This window comes from Lepeophtheirus salmonis, chromosome 4, assembly GCF_016086655.4.
Source record: "Lepeophtheirus salmonis chromosome 4, UVic_Lsal_1.4, whole genome shotgun sequence".
Taxonomy (NCBI): domain Eukaryota; kingdom Metazoa; phylum Arthropoda; class Copepoda; order Siphonostomatoida; family Caligidae; genus Lepeophtheirus; species Lepeophtheirus salmonis.
In genome coordinates this window covers 32,068,899-32,087,624 of record NC_052134.2, presented here as the reverse complement: position 1 = coordinate 32,087,624, position 18,726 = coordinate 32,068,899, and positions in this window count along the sequence as shown.

Genomic DNA, 18,726 nt, shown 5'->3' with positions numbered 1-18,726 from the left:
GTGATTCAATAAACCTGTGCAATAGGATAAATTATTTGGAAATTTTGGGTCCATAACTTTAATCTCAATGTGTTATACTCATTAAAAAGGTTTTAATTTTTGAACATATAAAAAATTTGCAATAAAAAACATCAAGATCGAGATAACAGTAATTCATTTATATATTTATTAATGTTTTTACATATGAATTTTTTATACGACTGTTTTATATGTTTGTTAGTGTAATATTTACACCGTCTTCATTTTCGGTTTTTTTTATTTAAATATCGTTTATATAAGGAACACCCAATACAATGGATGCACCTTTCTTTAACTCTTGATGATGATGAATGATGAGGTAGGAAGATGACTTGGAAGGAAGCTGATTAGGAGGGCTTGAGGTAGGAAACAGATTCAAAATAAGAGAGGGACCTTAGTTAAGAAATGGATTTAAGGTTGATAGAGGGCTTGAAGTTGAAGAAGAATATGGAGTAGAAAGAGGATTTGAGGTAGACGAGATTGATGTAATTAGAAGGCTGGAAGAGTGATCCATAAGTCTTTATATGGATTTTTTCCTCTTTTTCTCACAATTGACCCAAGGAGCTATATTTCTTTCTTTTGTTAAAAGAACTTTTTCATATCAATAATTTTCAGGAATCGAAATGGTTAATTCCTTAGATAAAATGATATTCTTTAATATCATTAACGATTTATTTTCCATTAATCCATTCTTACAATTCTAGAATGATCAGAAGAGAACATAAATATTTGATTTCTTTTATTCCTTAATCTTGCTAAAGTATTCAGATATATATATTTTTTCAATTGAACAATTTAACTCCATCTTGTTTTGCAGACAATTTTGGAGATGGTTTATTTACAACTTCAATTAAGTAATAAATGCAATCTATACTTTGCTGATTCTTAAAAGATTTGGAAATCATTCCAACGAAGTGTCACGTCATGATGAAATTTTCAACAATTGAACTTCATCCCTATTATATTTAGAATAACTAACTGGTGTATTGTAGTCATTTCTTTCCATTTGAACAAAATCAAAATGATTTTATATGGAACTATAAATTTTTAATATACAATCGTCTAAATGATTTTATGTTTGTTGGGCTAAACAAGTATGATGTATGATGGATAAACAAGGAGGCTTAAGTTTCCGAATAACCCTAACATATATGGCAAACGTCACTCCACTTTCCATAGTTCCTATTTGCGGACATGTTTTCTTCCACTACTTATTTGACAACAATATCTTTCATAACCAAAATCCTAGCATGATTGAACATACCAGGCTGTGCAAAATTATTTACCGATGATGTGAATATACTTTTTAAGAGGTTTGGTGGCAACCAATCTGATTGTTTTGTATTGTAACTGTTAAAATAAACAAAATCCTTCCTGTGAGAGCGTAACAACTTCCACACGTGAGACCATGTCCAATCAGGAAACAAAGAGGATCGAAATTGCAGCCCTCCTCCGAGTGGGAGTGCCTCATAACAACATTAAGGAACAGGTTGGGCCTCGTTGAAGACAATTTACAACGTTTCCAAGCCCTTGGAGGCTGGGGGGTGATCTCAAGCATTCCCCTGGGGCTGGCAGGAAGCCCACTGTCTCAACAAGGCAAGTAAAGGCAGTGTTCAAGAGGACTCCCAACAAGTCCATTGCCGACATGGCCAGAAAGATGGGAACGTCGACATCAACTGTTTCAAGGGCATTGAAAAGGGTTGGAGGAAAGTCCCTGAGGCGTACTGAATGCCCTCTGCTAACTGAACGTCAGCGAGAAGTCAGACTTGAGCGTGCCAAGAAAATCTTGAATGATATCAAGAGCTCATCTGGACGCATCATCATTTTTTCAGATGAGAAAACTTTTACGGTCGATCCTGTTTTCAACAGGCAAAATGACCGTGTTCTGAGCTTTGGAGATGTGCAAGATAAGCACTGCTATGTGGCAACAACAAAGCACCCTGCTTCGGTGATGATGTTGGGTCTCGTGGCCTCCAACGAGAAGGCCATGAAGCCAAGGTCCTTCCGTGGATCAAATCCATAGTTGGCAACTCTCCTTGGGTTTTTCAACAAGATGGAGCTCCCGCCTACGCTTCCAAGAAAGCTCAGCAGTGGCTCAAGGACAACATGAACTTTTGGCCCAAGGAATACTGGCCCCCTCAGAGCCCAGATCTGAACCCACTAGACTTCTCTATCTAGGCGCTCGTGGAGACCAAGGCCTGCAAAAAACGACACAAGAACATAAATGCCTTAAAGGCTGCTTTCAACAAGGCCTGGGCCTCCATGGACGCCGATTACATCCAGCAAGTCTGTGGCAGCTTCAGACGTCGCCTGACCAGTGTCATTGAGTCAAATGGTGGCTACATTGATTAAATTTGATCACAAACTATTTTATTACTCTAAAAATGTATGAATAATTGTTTCTCAAGTCATTCGAAATGTCATTATTGTCCTCCATATGTTCTGAACAAAAATCGGTAAATAATTCTGCACGGCCCGGTATTTCTAGTGGAAAATATTTTTAATACTATGGCTTGGAAGACCAACAGCTTTGAAGTCCGAAAATTGTGGATTATTTTTTTAAATATTCCAAAAATTAGAATGTTTTGGAAAAAATTTGGAAGAAAAATATTTTTTTGAGAAATTAAATTTTTGGAAAAAAAAATCAGAAAATAACTTTAAAATATAAAATTTTTTCGAAAAATATTTCAAAAATTGAATTTCAAATATTAAATTTTTACAAAAAATATTTGAACAATTGACTTTCAAATTTTAAATTTTCTCGTAAAAAATATTTGAACAATTGATTTTAAATATTAAATTTTATTGTAAAAAGCAAAAAAAAATTGGCGAGGGCTACAGACCCTGCGGACGCCCCTGACTTGGATGTTTTCTCCCCAAGAAATAAAGTATATTGATAGCAGTTTCAGAACATATTCAACACCTTTCGGGGTGCAACTAAAAAATGTATCAGACTTGTTCTAGTTAATATTTTCTACAACTATTTCAGACTGGTGATATTTTCAGGGCACATGCCTTTTTTTCAATGGCACTCGACACATAGTAGTCAAGGGGATTCAGGTTTAAAGTTGAATTTCCTTTGACAAAAGTCCTTTTGACCATAAGTTACTTTTTTTAATTGAGTGGAGTGTCCCTTGATATAGAGCATAGTGTTCAATCTTGAGTCATTACTAACTAACAACCTAATACAGATGGTGAATTGGTTTTTGATATTTTTTTTTTTGAAAAAATGTGCAAAGATTAAAATCTTTAAAAAAAATTCCAATATAACTTTTATTCGAAAAAAAAAAATCACAGATTCTTTCGAGAAAGAATTTGTCCATACACTTTTTCCAAAAACAAAATATTTCCAAATGTAAATAAATGTAAGATTAACCCTTAAATGCTTTTTCTTTTTTTTTTTTTTAATCTGAAAAAAATTTTATTATGTGAAAAACGTGTCATAGGAGTATTATAAAGTAGAAAAGAATGATTTTTTGCGAAAAATTATATAATAACTGAACAAAAAAAGATGATGCTGCAAATGTGCAACAAATGGAATATTTGGTACTAAATATTTGTTTATATATTAATAAAAAAAAGATATTGATTGACTTAGACCATAATATACAAACATGCATGAAAACCTTATTGTTAATTTAATATCAGAATATATTTTTCCATATTTTGTATGAAATATAAGAAAACAATTGTGATCTTTATTAAAGCAAAAGTGCTACGCCACATTTACTGCCTTGTATATGAGTTATTAAATGACATCCCGGCATCTCGCATCATTGACTGATCAAACCTTTGGACTATAGAAACAGGAGTTTCACCAGTCAGAGATGAGAGCAACAATACAAGATTATAATCGACACCATCAAAGCTCGTAACCATCTCGGTAAAAAAAACCAAAAAAATAAACCTTTTTTATATCATTTCATATCCTTTTCAATTTGTAATTTACAGTTTACCAACCTATTAAGCCTGCCCATTCTAAGTGAAACTATACCTTCTTTGGCACACTACACTATTAAATTCAGTGAAGTAAAATAATGGTCAAAGTACAATTTATATCTAACATTTCTTGGAATCTTTTGGTTCAACCGCACCACAATATTTGAGGATGCTTCTCAATCTGGTTTTCGTCCCAAACGATTGTTTTTTTTCCCCCATGGTTAAAAAATAATAACAGGGAGCAGGAGATGAGCCCTAACAGAACACCTAAACAAGGACGGCTAGGTAACCCCACCTCCAACAGAGCTTCTTTGAACACAAGTGGCAAGTTACTTGATGCCTTATAAACATCTAAGAGTATAAATGACTTCCTAAAGAATAATCCGAACCGAAGAAACATAATTAAAAAATGGAAGCAAACCCCTTCCAGGGGCCAAGAAGCCCCTATTATGCCACTTATAAGCCACTAAGCATGTTATCACCTCAGAATCTGAGTGACTTAAAATGGTATTCAAATTTAAGAGACTAGCGCTTTCCTATACTCTGGGAATTCCAAACATATATAGACATTCATACTGATGATTCAACGTCTAAGTTATCATCTAAACCTGGGGCAGGAGGTTGGAGCGAGGAGATAATATTACACATTTATATACTTTATATAATATAACTTTTGCTAAAATTATTCGCAAATTTTCCTATACTTTTCCATCTTTGAAGAATACAATAGTATATGTATGGAGATGGCATCAGGAGACATGAAGGGAAAGTTTCAGCAGTGCTAATGCTGCAGGATGAATAACTTCATATATTCATATATTTTTTAAGGCCCCAATTCCTTCGTAACTCCTTAGATAAGTGACTTTTGACATCCGTGTTTCCATTGTCTGCCAATGTATCTTCTGGATCATTGTTTTCTGTAAAAAAAATTTCGAATGGAATTTAATTAGTGGTGTACACGAAGTTACAGGCTACATGTAAATAATTTTTCAAGGAAAAATTGAGCTTAAATGCGCTCTTCTACCAGGATTTTGCGATACATAATGTGACCGTATTCTGTTTTTTTTAATATGGATTCCAAATAGATACAGTAGGAAGAGATGAACGAGATATCCCATTTAATAAAAACTAGAGAATCACAGCATTAATAGGAAATCACTTAGAAATAAAATTAAAATTGGCTATTGCAAATAAATTAATTCAATTATTTTTTTATTATCATTGGAGACTGAGTTTTACATATTGAGCATTGTAGGTGAATTCTTTATGAAGAGATTGTCTCCGATGAGGATAGATGTGTGATGTGAGTATCTCCCTATGAATGAATCTAAAACTAAAGAGCAAATAAAAGCTTTAATCCGAACAAGTTGCAAAAAAGTTATTTCTTTTAATTTATTATAGAATATAAATATATGTATACATATGTTAGAGTTAAAGTAAGAAAGCCGTTAATGTGCCAAATAACTAGTTAATGGGCATAATAAATGAACTAGACTATTAATGTGCAAAAAAACAAGATTATGTGCATAATAACTGAAAAAGATCGTTAATGTACAAAATCATATATTTCACATTATCTTCCGTGGCCCTTTTTAGCTTCTAGCTTTTTAGTTTCTAGCAAGGAAATACAGTTGTTATTTTCTTTAAAGGAAGATACGTATAATAATAACATACTAGCGTACAAAAAAAGTGAATTTTGACCAATATATATTTTCAGCTGTTAATCACGTGGGTCCTCGTTTTGCTACTTGGTTTAAAGCTTTATTTATTAACATAATTCCACACGACATTACCTCGCTTACATAATATTGCCCTAAGTATTTTGTTGTCACCTGTCTATCACCTCCTCTCACTTAATACGTCATGGCTATTTCATAATTTATATATTTTTTACAAACATACGAATTAATAAGTATATACTTATGCTTCGTTTCCAAAAGAACAAGATTACAATTTCTTGATGATGCTTCGTCGTATATATAGTGGCTGCTTAATTATTTCTATGAAGAAGTTTTGGCTATGATTTAGAATTACGAGCTTATAGTTACGCTATTAATAAAATATAACTAGGCAATATTTTAATACAGTATCGAATAAAATACTATGTAGGATTTTAATAGTATGAAATATATAAATGCAATTCGTATCAAAAACTTTGAATTAATAATACACCAACAAGATAAAAAGCAGTTTGTATGGGTGTCTTATTGGCTAACTACCATATGATTTCGGCGTTTTCCCTCTCTTACTTTTGGGCGGAAAGGTTGCGTGATGCAATAAAGGTAACAACGTGTTCAGTCAACTCTTAAATCTAAAGGCACTTCTGAAACATCAGATATGACGTAACACGCTTCCTTTCTCTCTTATTTAAGTATGCAAATATTATATAATTCATCATAATGTAAAATACAAGTAATGTATACAAGGCTATATATTTGAAGCAAGCCCATTTTTTGTGTTGTTATGGTACTAAAATTATCTCTCTTATTAATTGAAATTATGAAAGGGTGGTTCATTTGTACAAATGCTATTATGTAAATGATAGTTATATCTATTTAATAGATCTTAAATATGTACATCTATGTATATTATGGATACAAATATTAGGCAATCCTTGTTTCATTCGAATTCCTTGATTCATACATAATGTGTAATATATGTATACATAGTTATTTATTTGGAGCCATATAATTTTCTGATTATAGTTGATTTTATTTAATAGATCTAAATTATAAATGTACTGTATTTTTTTTTTTTTTTTTGGTTAGATTACTCGTAGATGCAGACACGCCAAAATTTAACTCAATATAACTAGATATGTTTACTGTGGTACTTTACTATAATATTAGTAAAATAATGCCTAAAAAATTTGGGACATTTTCAAAGATCGATAACTGGAACGGGACGGGATTGGAAGAAACGTGGGAATTTAAGTCCTATACCCATTAAGACCAAAGTGTAGATTTTCTTCTTCGCTATTACAACCAGTTTAAATATATCCGGGAATATTTTATTGCAAATGGTTCCACACTACCTCAAAGTTTCACAAATTTCAATTTTAACCAATGTTCAAATGACAATCATTTACGGACTGTTTTAATAACAAAACAAAAAAAAAACAATATATGAGATATTGCAAGTCATGTTTAGGTAAAAGTGACAACATTCTTGGGTTAGAAATATCCACAGCGGTTCGTTGCAAACTCATTCCTGTCGTGTCTCTTTTTCGTATATCAGGTTGGTAATAGAGCTTCCATATAATTCATATGTGTAATGTATATATTCTTATGTTAATTTTATAAAGTTTGTGTGCTGTCATGCTATTGTATGTTAAGGGTTAAGATTCTTGAATGTAAAGCAAGTTACTATTCTAGCTTTAGTATAACGTCGTTTTCGACGTTGGTTTAAATCAGCTAGACTGCTGGTGGTGTCAGTAATGTTCTGAAAAACGAAGCCATCATCAACTTCAGCAGGCGGCTGGACGAGCTGGACGTTTTTCTCACACTACTGGTTGTAATTCCCTCCACGTAGCTGTGAGAGTCAGCGTTTTCGAGGATGGTTGATATCAAAATCAAATCGCAAAACCACCTGATTGACCTTGAATCTCATTTTCGCTAGCCCATTTCAAAAGTGGAACCCAAGATTGAGGCACTCGCCATGTAATAAAAAAAAGTCTGATTCACCTGTATGAGTCTAGTGTTACATTAGAGGCAAATAAATTGTTAAAAAAAGCACAACAAATATTTTCATTTCCAAAGACCAATGCTGTGGTGGGAAATGGAGAGTCGGCTCACAAAAAAGTGGAGAATTGGGAAAAAAATGTTAAGAACCACTGATCTAGATAATACCTTATTATTAAATTTCCCAAAAATAAAGTACTTTCAAAATAAATATTTGTGGATAGATTAATAAAAGCAAATTTAAAAAATGGAGTACCTGACATTTTTTAACGTAGTGTAAAGACATTTTTTAATTTTTTTTTAAACGTATTTTTGATTATTTAATACGACTAGCCAGGCCCCACAAGATAAGTATGTTGGTGGCGTCCTTATCCAATCTATTTTAATTTTTTTTTACATTAGGCCGATTTTTTGTTAAGCTCCGTCTAGACAAAACTTTTTTGAAGGAACAAATTAGTTTGGTCCAACAAAAATAATAACGGTTTCAGACCAGTCTTGTATTTCTAGACCGAACCCCAACATTGTTTTTTATCTTCGACAAGTTTAAGGTAACCAATATTACATAATAAAATTCAATTATTCTTAATTAGATTAATACAAATTGCAATGATTCTATCTCAATATCTTCTTTTTTTTTTTTTTTGTTTGTTTATGTCGTCATTTAGGTATCTAATTTCTTCCTTTCATTTTAAATATATCTTTGAATGCATATTATTAACGCATCATTACAGCTTTTATTGCAAGGATGCATACTTAGTTACAAAAATATATGAAGTATATAATATTATAAGACATAAATCTATTAAAAAATTATAATCATGTTGTTTAAGAAATTGAGGTTTGATCGTTTAAAGATCAAACCAAAAATCATCCATAACTCAAATGTTTTTGATGGTACAGCCTTTTTGAAATCAGAGAATCAGTTATGAAACATTTCTGTTTCAATTATATAAAATATTTGTTATTATCTGTTTTATAGAAAAACACAAAAAAACAACAACTCAAAAACTGAATTTTATGAAAATTCTAAGACTTAATATATTTTTGATAAAAAAAATTGTTTGCAAAAACGGAATTATTGAAAGATAAATGTTTTATGATCAATTACAAAGTTGTAAGGTTTTTTGTTTTTTTAATACGCAAAAATTACGCATTTTCGAAGCAACAACCCATACCTTAAAAAATCTTTGAGACACGGGGAATCGATTTTGAATCATGAAAAAAATCTATTTATTTTTGTAAAAAAAAACTTTTCTTCCAGAGCCCAGGAATCTGGTCCCCAGCCACTGTACTAGAGGTGATATTTGGAATTGGGATCACTTCCGACCACCTTGGATATCAATTCATTATAGTTAGAGCATAGCGCTGTCCATTGACGAGTTTGAACGGGCCAATTATATCAACGTGTAGAAGGCAAGTATCGCTGACGGTGGATAGAAAGAGGAAGTTGGCTGACATGTTGACATGCGATGCATTCTTCAGTAAACTTTTTAATATCAGAACGTAATTTAGACCAAGCGTAGAAAAGTGACAACCTTCTTTAAGTCTCTTTGGGGATTGCGGATGTCTATCGCCGACGTTAAAGGCTTATAATGTGTTGTTACTTTAACTTTGTCCATCCAATCCCCGCAGAAAATGTTTAATACTTTCCTTAATACTGAGTTATTCCCTTTCAAATGTTGAATATTTCTTTTGCGTTTCAGATAAGGCTTTAGACAAAAATACTTGTGGTTGCCAGCGCCCCTTCACTTTCTGTTCCAGAACGGCTCCCATTCCAGTATCTGTTGTAAGGGCTACAGGTAACGAGTTGTCCCGGAATGAAAGTTGAGTACTTGAGGATAAACTGTATGTTATACCTTGAAAAGCTCTTTCACATTCATCATCCCATATGCATTTCATTTTTTTCTTTAAAACTGGATATAACATTACTGTCCATTTGACAAATTTTTCATGAATTGTGAATAGAATTGAGCCATGCTTAAAAATATCTGTAAATCATCTTTCGATTTTGGGGATGAAATTCTTGCAATACTTTGCAACTTTCGATTTAAGAGGTTTAAACCCCTCCGGTGAAATAGAATGTCCAATTAACTCAACAGAGTCCCTGACAAACTTGAATTTATTAAGAGAAATTACCTAGCCGGAAGTTTTAAGCTGCAATAAAAAAACTGCATTTATGTTGATCGCTTGTCCCAAAAGCAATCATTAAGATACACAAAGACATTTTTAATTCCCCTCAAAACATAATGGATGAGTTGTTGGAATGTCTGGGCAGCGTTTTTACCAAACGGTATTCTCAAGTACTCATATAACCCAAATAGCGTAATGATAGCCATTTTACTGATGGTGTCTTCACTTATGGGGATTTGGATCATTCAAAATCCCCTCTGGCTTTAGGTACTACATGAATCGCGGAAGAAAAGTTAAGAAGATGGAAGAATTATTCCCTTCTTCATTTTTAACAAAATTGAGTTTCACAGCATCTAGCTGGTAGGATTTTGGAAATCAGGGAGGGCCCTGATTTTGATGTGATGTTCAACTTCATGACCTGGGTAAGATTCAGCGAACTTATTATCATCGAAAACTTCAGGGTATTGAGATTGAACTCATTGGCCTTATGATTATTCTGAAATGACGCATGGATAATTAAAATACATTTTCTTGTTGAATAGGTCAATATTAATCTTGTAGAAATGAAAATAATCTGCCCCTAAAATAGGGCAGCCTCTGGATACGACGATAAATTTCCATCGGAAAGTTCCTAGATTTTCAATTTGTACCCTTAGAGTTTTAGTACCGATAATTTCTACTGGATTCCCACTATATCCAAAGCATTTTCACACGAATGAAATCTTTACAATTCGTCTGGGATATAACAGATACCTAGGGATCCGTATCAACAAGAAAATTAATAGAATTTATATTGTCTTTCATTAATAAGAAATTTGAAGGTTTCTTTAATGCTTCGGTCCCATGCAACCGAGGACAATTTAGTTTATTTTAAATCAATGAATTAAAATGACAATCAGGACCAGAGCACACAGTTGCATTCAATCCAAATTTTGAATGCTAATAACAGACTTTTAAATTTTGCAGAGGTTGTGGACTTCGAGACAGCTCCACATGGTCTCTTCTTAACAAAAAAGTTGCGATAGCGGAAGAAGAAGATGGATCCTCGACAGTACAAATGGAATGATTAGTGACTTCCTTCGCAGCCGTACACATATCTGCTAAATTCTTAGTCTTTATTGTTGATTGTGCTCTCAAATATCCCTGGGGTTCCTTTGAAGCATTCCTCATTAGTGCATCTTTAATCAAACTTTCACGTAAATCCTTTATGTGTTCCTCATCTAGAAGACGTTCAACCTCATTTTTGACCTCCATGCTAGAGAGACCAGAAGTATCAACTATCATGTCGACTATTCTTTTTATCCTAGTTAACTTAGGCCTTTATTTTGGAATAAATTAACGTGGAATTATAATGGAAGTCAAGAAAATTTCGGTATCAATAAATTTTTAAGAGAATTTGCACAAGACGGTATACCCACGCCAGAAATGTATTTTTAGCCTCGTGTACATGATGGAAATTCACAAAATGAATTTAGAGACCTCCCAAAAGAAGGCATATGAGTGGCCGTTTAAAAAAAGTTAACCTAACCACCAACAAAATTTACTTAAATAGGATTCTGAACAAGTCTATGATTGCTGTTGCCAAGGATTTGAGTGTCTATAAGTTCGGCTAATAGGTGAATAAAATGAGCAGGGGTAGGTTGGAAGGGATATAGCCCCCTGTCCGTAAAAAAAAATAAGGAAATTGTGCTTATTACTAGAAATATTTGAATGTTTTTTTTCAAAAAAATTAATTTATGAAATTTATGTTAATTTTTCAAAAAAAATTCCAAACAACTTTTTTTGGTTTTTTTTTTCCAAAAAATGGAATGTTTAAAAATAATAATTTCAAAAAATTTAAATTTTTTATCCATAACAGTGAATTTGTTTTCCAAATATTTTATTTTTGAAATTTTTTTCCAAACAATTTCCTGTTTAAATATATATTTGAAATTTTTATCTAAAAAAATTACTTTTTCAAATTATTTTTCAGAAAAAGTTAATTTTTCAAATTTTTTATTTAAAATAATAACAAAATATTAATAATATATATATATATATAATCCTGAAGACTAACTTGATGAGTATAGTCACAAAAACAGCCTAAAAAACGCTTAATAAGTCCAAAAAGCTCCAGAATTCTTTAAAATGAAATGAAATGGCATCATTTTCTGCTCAAAAACGAATAAATTCTCCTTTCGACCTGAATATAATTGTCAAAATGTTAGTTTTGAAAATCTACCAGATTATTTTTCAACCCACAATAAACATCCAGCATCCATAAATTTGCTTAGCTTAATCGAATCCTCGAATAAATTCCTCCCTCTGATTCGGTTACCAGTCGGATTCAGTCTCCCCTCAGCTGTCTATATTTATGTAATTCGCCATAAAATCCTTCTTTAGATCAACAAGGTTGCTTGTTGATGTATTCCAGTAATTTGGTGCCCTTTACTCACACCTTCAACGCAATCTATGGTCTCATGAGCTCAAAGCTTGACAAGATCTCGTTATAACACAACCAATCAACGATCAAAATATTGATAAGAGGGAAAGATGCAAAAAAAAATTACATTTCAAAACAAAATACATTAATAATTTTTATATTAATGAGTTATAAATTCGGACTCAAAAACATGTCATAACTAATAGTATGATAAGTATTTAACAATTTAAATGAGTCATTGTAGAAACTTTAAATAATTACTAGATCAATCATGATGAAGTAACTTTTTTTTTTAAATGAAGAAAAAACTCAACGTGCTAAGATTGTAATTTTTATTACTCATTTGCATGTTAAGAATAAAAATAAATAAACCGGTTACTTTTTACTTTCGAATATGTATTTTTAGAAATAATTTCGTATTAAATTCGTGACTTAAAAAAACATGACCAAAAAAAAAAAAAAACCAGGTTTGTTAGTAACAATGCGTTGGAAAAACCTTAATATGGAAGAAGGAGCAATCAACTCAAGAATATTTCACTCAAACCCCTTTACTACGTGATCAAAGAAGTGGTTTCAGTACATTTTGGCGACATACTCGATATATACCAGCAAGTCCAATAAAACGGATCGTGAATGTTTTTTCTGTAAAGAAGCTATAAGGTGTTAAATTGATTCATTGCTGTTGCAATGAGAAAAGGATTTTAAACAGGAGGCAACAATAGCAAAGACTCACGATAATTGGTTAATATATATTTAAATTATGTCAACAATATATGATAAGAAAAACTTAATTTAATAAAAGAAGTATTTTTTTTATTTAGCAAATTATTACTTTGTATCACAAAGTTAATATGGAGAGTTTAAATAATATGTAAATGTATTTCCTAAAATATTGGAATATCCTTAATTTAACATATTAAAAGGAGAGGACTCAAAAGTTGTGGAAATTTTAAGAGCCGTTTTCACTTTTCCATATTTTTATTTTGTGGCATTTATATGACAAACTTTTGAAGCAAAGTTTATAATTAAACAATTTTGTACACTTTTTATTCAATATGTCCCCCTCCATTCTGAATGATGGCTTCAATACGGGGACAATCACAGCCTTCATCGCATCGACATTCGGGGGAGAAGTCTTGTTCGTCTTACCTTCCAAGACACTCCAAACAGCAAAGTCAAGGGGGTTGACATCGGGTGATGACGAAATCCAGAAGTCTGCCGCCCAGAAAACAGCCATGTTCTCCCTGCAGAAAAGCTGCACCTTCTTGAAGCTGTGTACCGGGTGCCGTCTTGGCAAAACACATGGAGAAACATCTCTGGAGAACATGCTCTTCAACCAATGCAGGACATGGTACCTAAGTATCTTCTAATGGACGTTTTCATTGGCCTCGTAGAAGTAGGGAGGCATCTTGCGTTCGTAGGACACCGCGACGCTGAAGACCATCGACTTGAGCTGGATATTTGGTCTTGAAGGTTTCCTCTACCTGAACTCTTGATTCAGCCAAGAAACAATCAGATTTCCTGTTCAGTACAGCGTCCACTGTGAAGATATTTTTGTCGGAGTAAATCTTGACCGTGTAACTGTGGTGGTTAAAGAACAACAGCCCATTCTTTGCTCTCTCAAGCCTCCACGACTTAATGGACTCGCTGAGCAGATGCTTCGGGGTCCGAACGAAGCTCTTTAAGCCCAGGACTTCACTGATAGTGCTCCTTGGGATCGACTTGTGCATGGAGGAGATCGCACACAAAAAGACGTTTATCTTGTTATCCAGACATTTTCGATTGTACAAAAACAAAAAATATCAAATTGTACTTTTGTCAGTTCATTCAAATGGTTTTATAAGTATTCTATCTTAATGTAATTAAATTTTAAATAAAATCAATGTATAAAAACGTTAAAAAATCATCAACAGAAACAACATTATTAAGTTGGAAAGGTTTTTAATTATTATTATTATTTTTTTGAAAAGCTATGGATTTTTGAAATTTTTATCGGAAAAATTTAATATTTCTAAAATTTAATTTTGAGTTCTTACTTTATATTTCTTTTTATGTTTTTTATAGTAATTTTCTGTTTCAGGAGTTAATGCATTGGATTAACGAAACCTACTCATTACGTTCATGGTAGATCCAAAAAAAAAGTTTTAGTGCTTTACATAATTTCGTATCAAGTCCCACTAACCCCCCCTCCACCTATGAATACTTCATAAGAGACAAACTCACCCTCCCCAACATAATGAGACATTTACTACTTCCATGATCCTTCAAAGTGTTAATTGTACGAATATCTTCAAAAATTCGAGATCTTTCTCACTTTGCAAAGTTATTTCCTTATTGTCAAACACTCTAAAAGTTAAATGACTTCATACTATTGTCATTATGTATTAAAATGAAGAACTAGATCATTTGAACATTATTTAAAAAATCTGCAATTAATTAGTACAATTTATGATCTTTTTATAGGCATTAGGAAAATATTTTGGGAGGTACTTATATGTATGGTTGATATTCTTATAAATAGCCTCCATATAATGCTATAAATATATCTGAAAAAAACAATTTAATAAGTTTATAAATGCAGTTATTAATTTTTGAATTAGTATTAATAACAAAATAATGGTTTTCACTTTAAAAACATATTCTAAGTTTTTGTCTCTTCAGAACAACTTTTGAACATTTATGTTTTTATCGATAATGATGAAAATTAAGTGTATTTTGGGAATGTTCAAAAACAATTGATACTCGTCTCAGACCAAAATTTTCCACGTCGCTTTAATGTCTTTTTATCGGACGCTACTTTTTCTTGTATATTTTTTTATCCAAAAGAGATTTGGTACTTCACTATGTTGAAGTGGGAGATTTTAAAAAGGAAGTCAAAATAAGAATATTTCATTTTCTTATGACCTCAATTTTTTTCAATTAAAAAAAAATCTGAAATACACTAGCAAGTACTTGATCAACAATAAAATAATTCCCCATGTCTTATGAATATGAAATTTTGGCAACACATTCTACATAAATATGGGTATTGCAGTGCCAAAAATCGTCATGGCTTTTTTATAAGCTTCCAGGCTAGGATCTCAAAGTTAGGTTACTTTTCTCCGCCAAAAATTTGATCAATTTTACTCACGTTTTTATATCTTCAAATTATTTTATGATTTAAAAGAAATTTTAAATATTCTAAACTTAACTTCACTTTTACAATTCTCATACTTCAAAATAGTTAATTACCAAATTTCAAGAGGTTAGTAGTAGCTCTTTCGGATAAAAAAATATACAAGAAAAAGTAGCGTCCGATAAAAAGACGTTGAAAGGTTTGGTCTGAGACGAGTATCTATATTTCAGAAACGACACAGAATTATGTGCTGAAATTTAGCACACTTTATCTATTCATAAATTTGTTCTTGTGTGCTAAAAACATTCAAATCTGAGGGGATTGAGGGACATGCCCTGGTTTATTTGACATGGAATGACCCTAAAAATATTAATTTTGGTTTCTAGAACGATTTGAGGAATAGTCATTTTTTTTAAATGACTTAATATTGATATTTTATGTATATACTAGTAAAAGGCCTTGCTTGTGCCAAGAAGGGAGAGGGAAATCACATTGAAAATGGTCAAATTAATTCAGAAAAGTAAAAAATTATTCAGAAAATACTTATATATACTACATATATTAATAATTATAATATGAATGTTTCATTGCTTCCGAAAAAGATCCTGATAATTCTAATTCTCCTGGATTCTTCACACTATATCAATCCGGTTAAGTAAGGTAATCTACAAAGTCACAATCTCAACTCCCCCCTCCCAAAAAAAAAAATACTCTTTTTATTTTCTCTTGTAATCTTAGTAGTATTATTATGAATATATGACTAATAATAAGTTATAAACTTGAAATAACATACCAAGATATATGCACCTACAAAATTGTCTAGATAAGAAGCCCATCTTTTATTGATTTCAAAAATTCCCTAAACGAAATTCGCGAAGAAAATTGGTAAAAACTTTTTTACTAATTTTGTAAAGAAAATAGTTAATAGCATTTATTGGAATTGTTAAAGAAACAAAAACCCAAGAATATTTTGTTCGTACATGCAAAAACAAAAAAGTTATGAAGAAATATGTTGTTGAAAAAATAACACTCGATAACTGGTTCATTTTTGCAATTATTGCACCGATTAACTTCCTATTTATATTTTTATAAAAAAATTGATTTTTTTTATAGGTTTTGCCTTTATTTAGAAACCAGAAAGTAATTATTCCTCTATAGAAATTATCTGACTTTCGTCCAATCCAATTCTCATTCAAAACTAAAAGACCTTTTCACTTTCTTCATGAGTCATTCCTAGGTCACTAAGGAAACATATTCTGAGGGTTGGATTTCTTTTACATTAACATCTACGTGAAGATGAGGAGAGCCCGTAGAAACTCATCAAGGTTCAACTCTTTCCGCAGAAACAGGAACAACTGTTTCAATTTCATCTGCACCTCCCCTTTCTGTAGCTTCCTTACTTTTTTTATTTCTTGGAAGAGAAGAAATCTTTAAAAAAATACTTTAAATTATTTTTTGTAAATATGTTAATAAAAAGAAGGAGGTATAGACTTAAGGTTGATAATTTTGGTAAGAATAGAAAAGCGTGCGAGGAGAAGGGAAGAAATACTTATGGCATCATTGATTAAATAACATACATCTTCTTCTATGAAGAACGTTATCATGCCCGCCTTTGTTATTCAATATTAATATAATATTAGATGATGATAGTCGATAGAGAACTGAATAAAATGCCTAAAATAACGTATCCTTCTGTCTGGACTTCTGGAAATGGAGGCCCAGGAATTTGGAAAATATTTACTGTATGAGAAACAGATGGCTCGTCGGATTTGACGATATAAATGTGCCTTTAGTCCCCAGTCTAGTATTAAACTATTCATAATAATCTCAATCAAATTTCTGGGGCCATCACAGCTTTAGAAGGGCGATTAACCTTAACCAAAATTATCGCCCTTAGCTATAGTAAGGATTGACTCAAGGATAATAATAATAAAAAGGGAAAAAATGCTTGCTTAATAAGTGCGTAAACCCTTCAGTGAAACCTAGAAACACAAGGTTATACCCAAGGTATATATAGTCAGGTATGTTCTTCTGAGCTTTTCAAGCGTGCCCACCAGAAATTCGGCCGTGCCAGATTGTCACGTCATAGAATTTAAAATATCAATTATAGTATACTACTAGTAGGTTGATGTATTGGAAGAATTATGGGATGTAAGGGTTTATATATCCATCTGTAGATGTAATAATTATCATAATTTACGATAGTGGCGACAAGGGCTTATGTACCTTTAAAGAGACAGACTGTTGCTTAGCAGAAGGAGAAATTTTTTCATCGGAAGATAATAGAAATTTCTGAGGATCTCCAAGCCTAGATTATCAAAGTTTATATAGGTAATTGGCCAATTTATGCGTTTGTATCTCCTTCATAAATTTATATGTACTTAGTTGTTCGTGGATGTTAGTTATTCTAGTTTTTGGAAATAAAAAAAAAGATCAAGTTAAGTTAAAGTAGTTTTATTAATATCATTTCCTAAAAAAGAGGGGCATACAGAGTTTTACGAATTAAAGGGTTTGTATTATAACCAAAAAAATTAAATATTATGGGATAATTTCTTTAATTTTCTACAAATTTCATTATTTTTTTGATAATTTATACTAATATTCTGGGCCTTAATTCTTATAAATGTTCTTAGACGAGCGTACTTTCTAATAATATCTTGGTGGAAATCTGGAGCTGAACTTTGAAGAATTGATATTAAAGTCTCAATAACATTAGGTTGGCTCGATATTTCCTGTCTATGATATGCTTCTAAGATTGTATCAATTTTTTTTTATCTTAGTGAGGAAGGAATTTGTAGGTTTTGTCAGTCCTCCTTTGGATAATGCATATATCCACGGTGTCATATCTGAATCGCAAAAAGGATCATCTTTAGTCTTGAAACCGATTTCAAGATATTTCGAAAAAAACTTATTGGCCAGGTATCCAGTGATATAACCCAATCCTTGAAGTCTACAGTCATAGGCTGAGGAGGAATAATTATATTTTATATTAACTATTTAATTATATATTTCATCGAAAGACAACACTCCAAGACGGCTTAAATGGGTATCCATTTGTGGGAGCTCTAAAAGGGAGAACAATCCGAAATTATTAATTATAATTAACCATAACAATAATGTATTCCTATATTTACCATGCATTTGTTAATTTGAAATGCCCAAAAGTTTGTATTGAATTCCAGGACCACATTTAAATTTGGAAATCTATTTCCTTAATGTGGATAAAGCTGGTAAGGGAAGGGGGAATTTCTTCTTAAAATATTTATAGGTTTTGCCTCCAGTCATTGATCTCAGAATGAGAGACCTCTGAATATCTTCATCAGTCCATTTTTTAGGTCTGGCGTTAACATTCTCATTCATTAGAAAATTGACTTGACTTGGTGAAAATATTTTACTTAATTTACATTTATAAGCTTTACAAT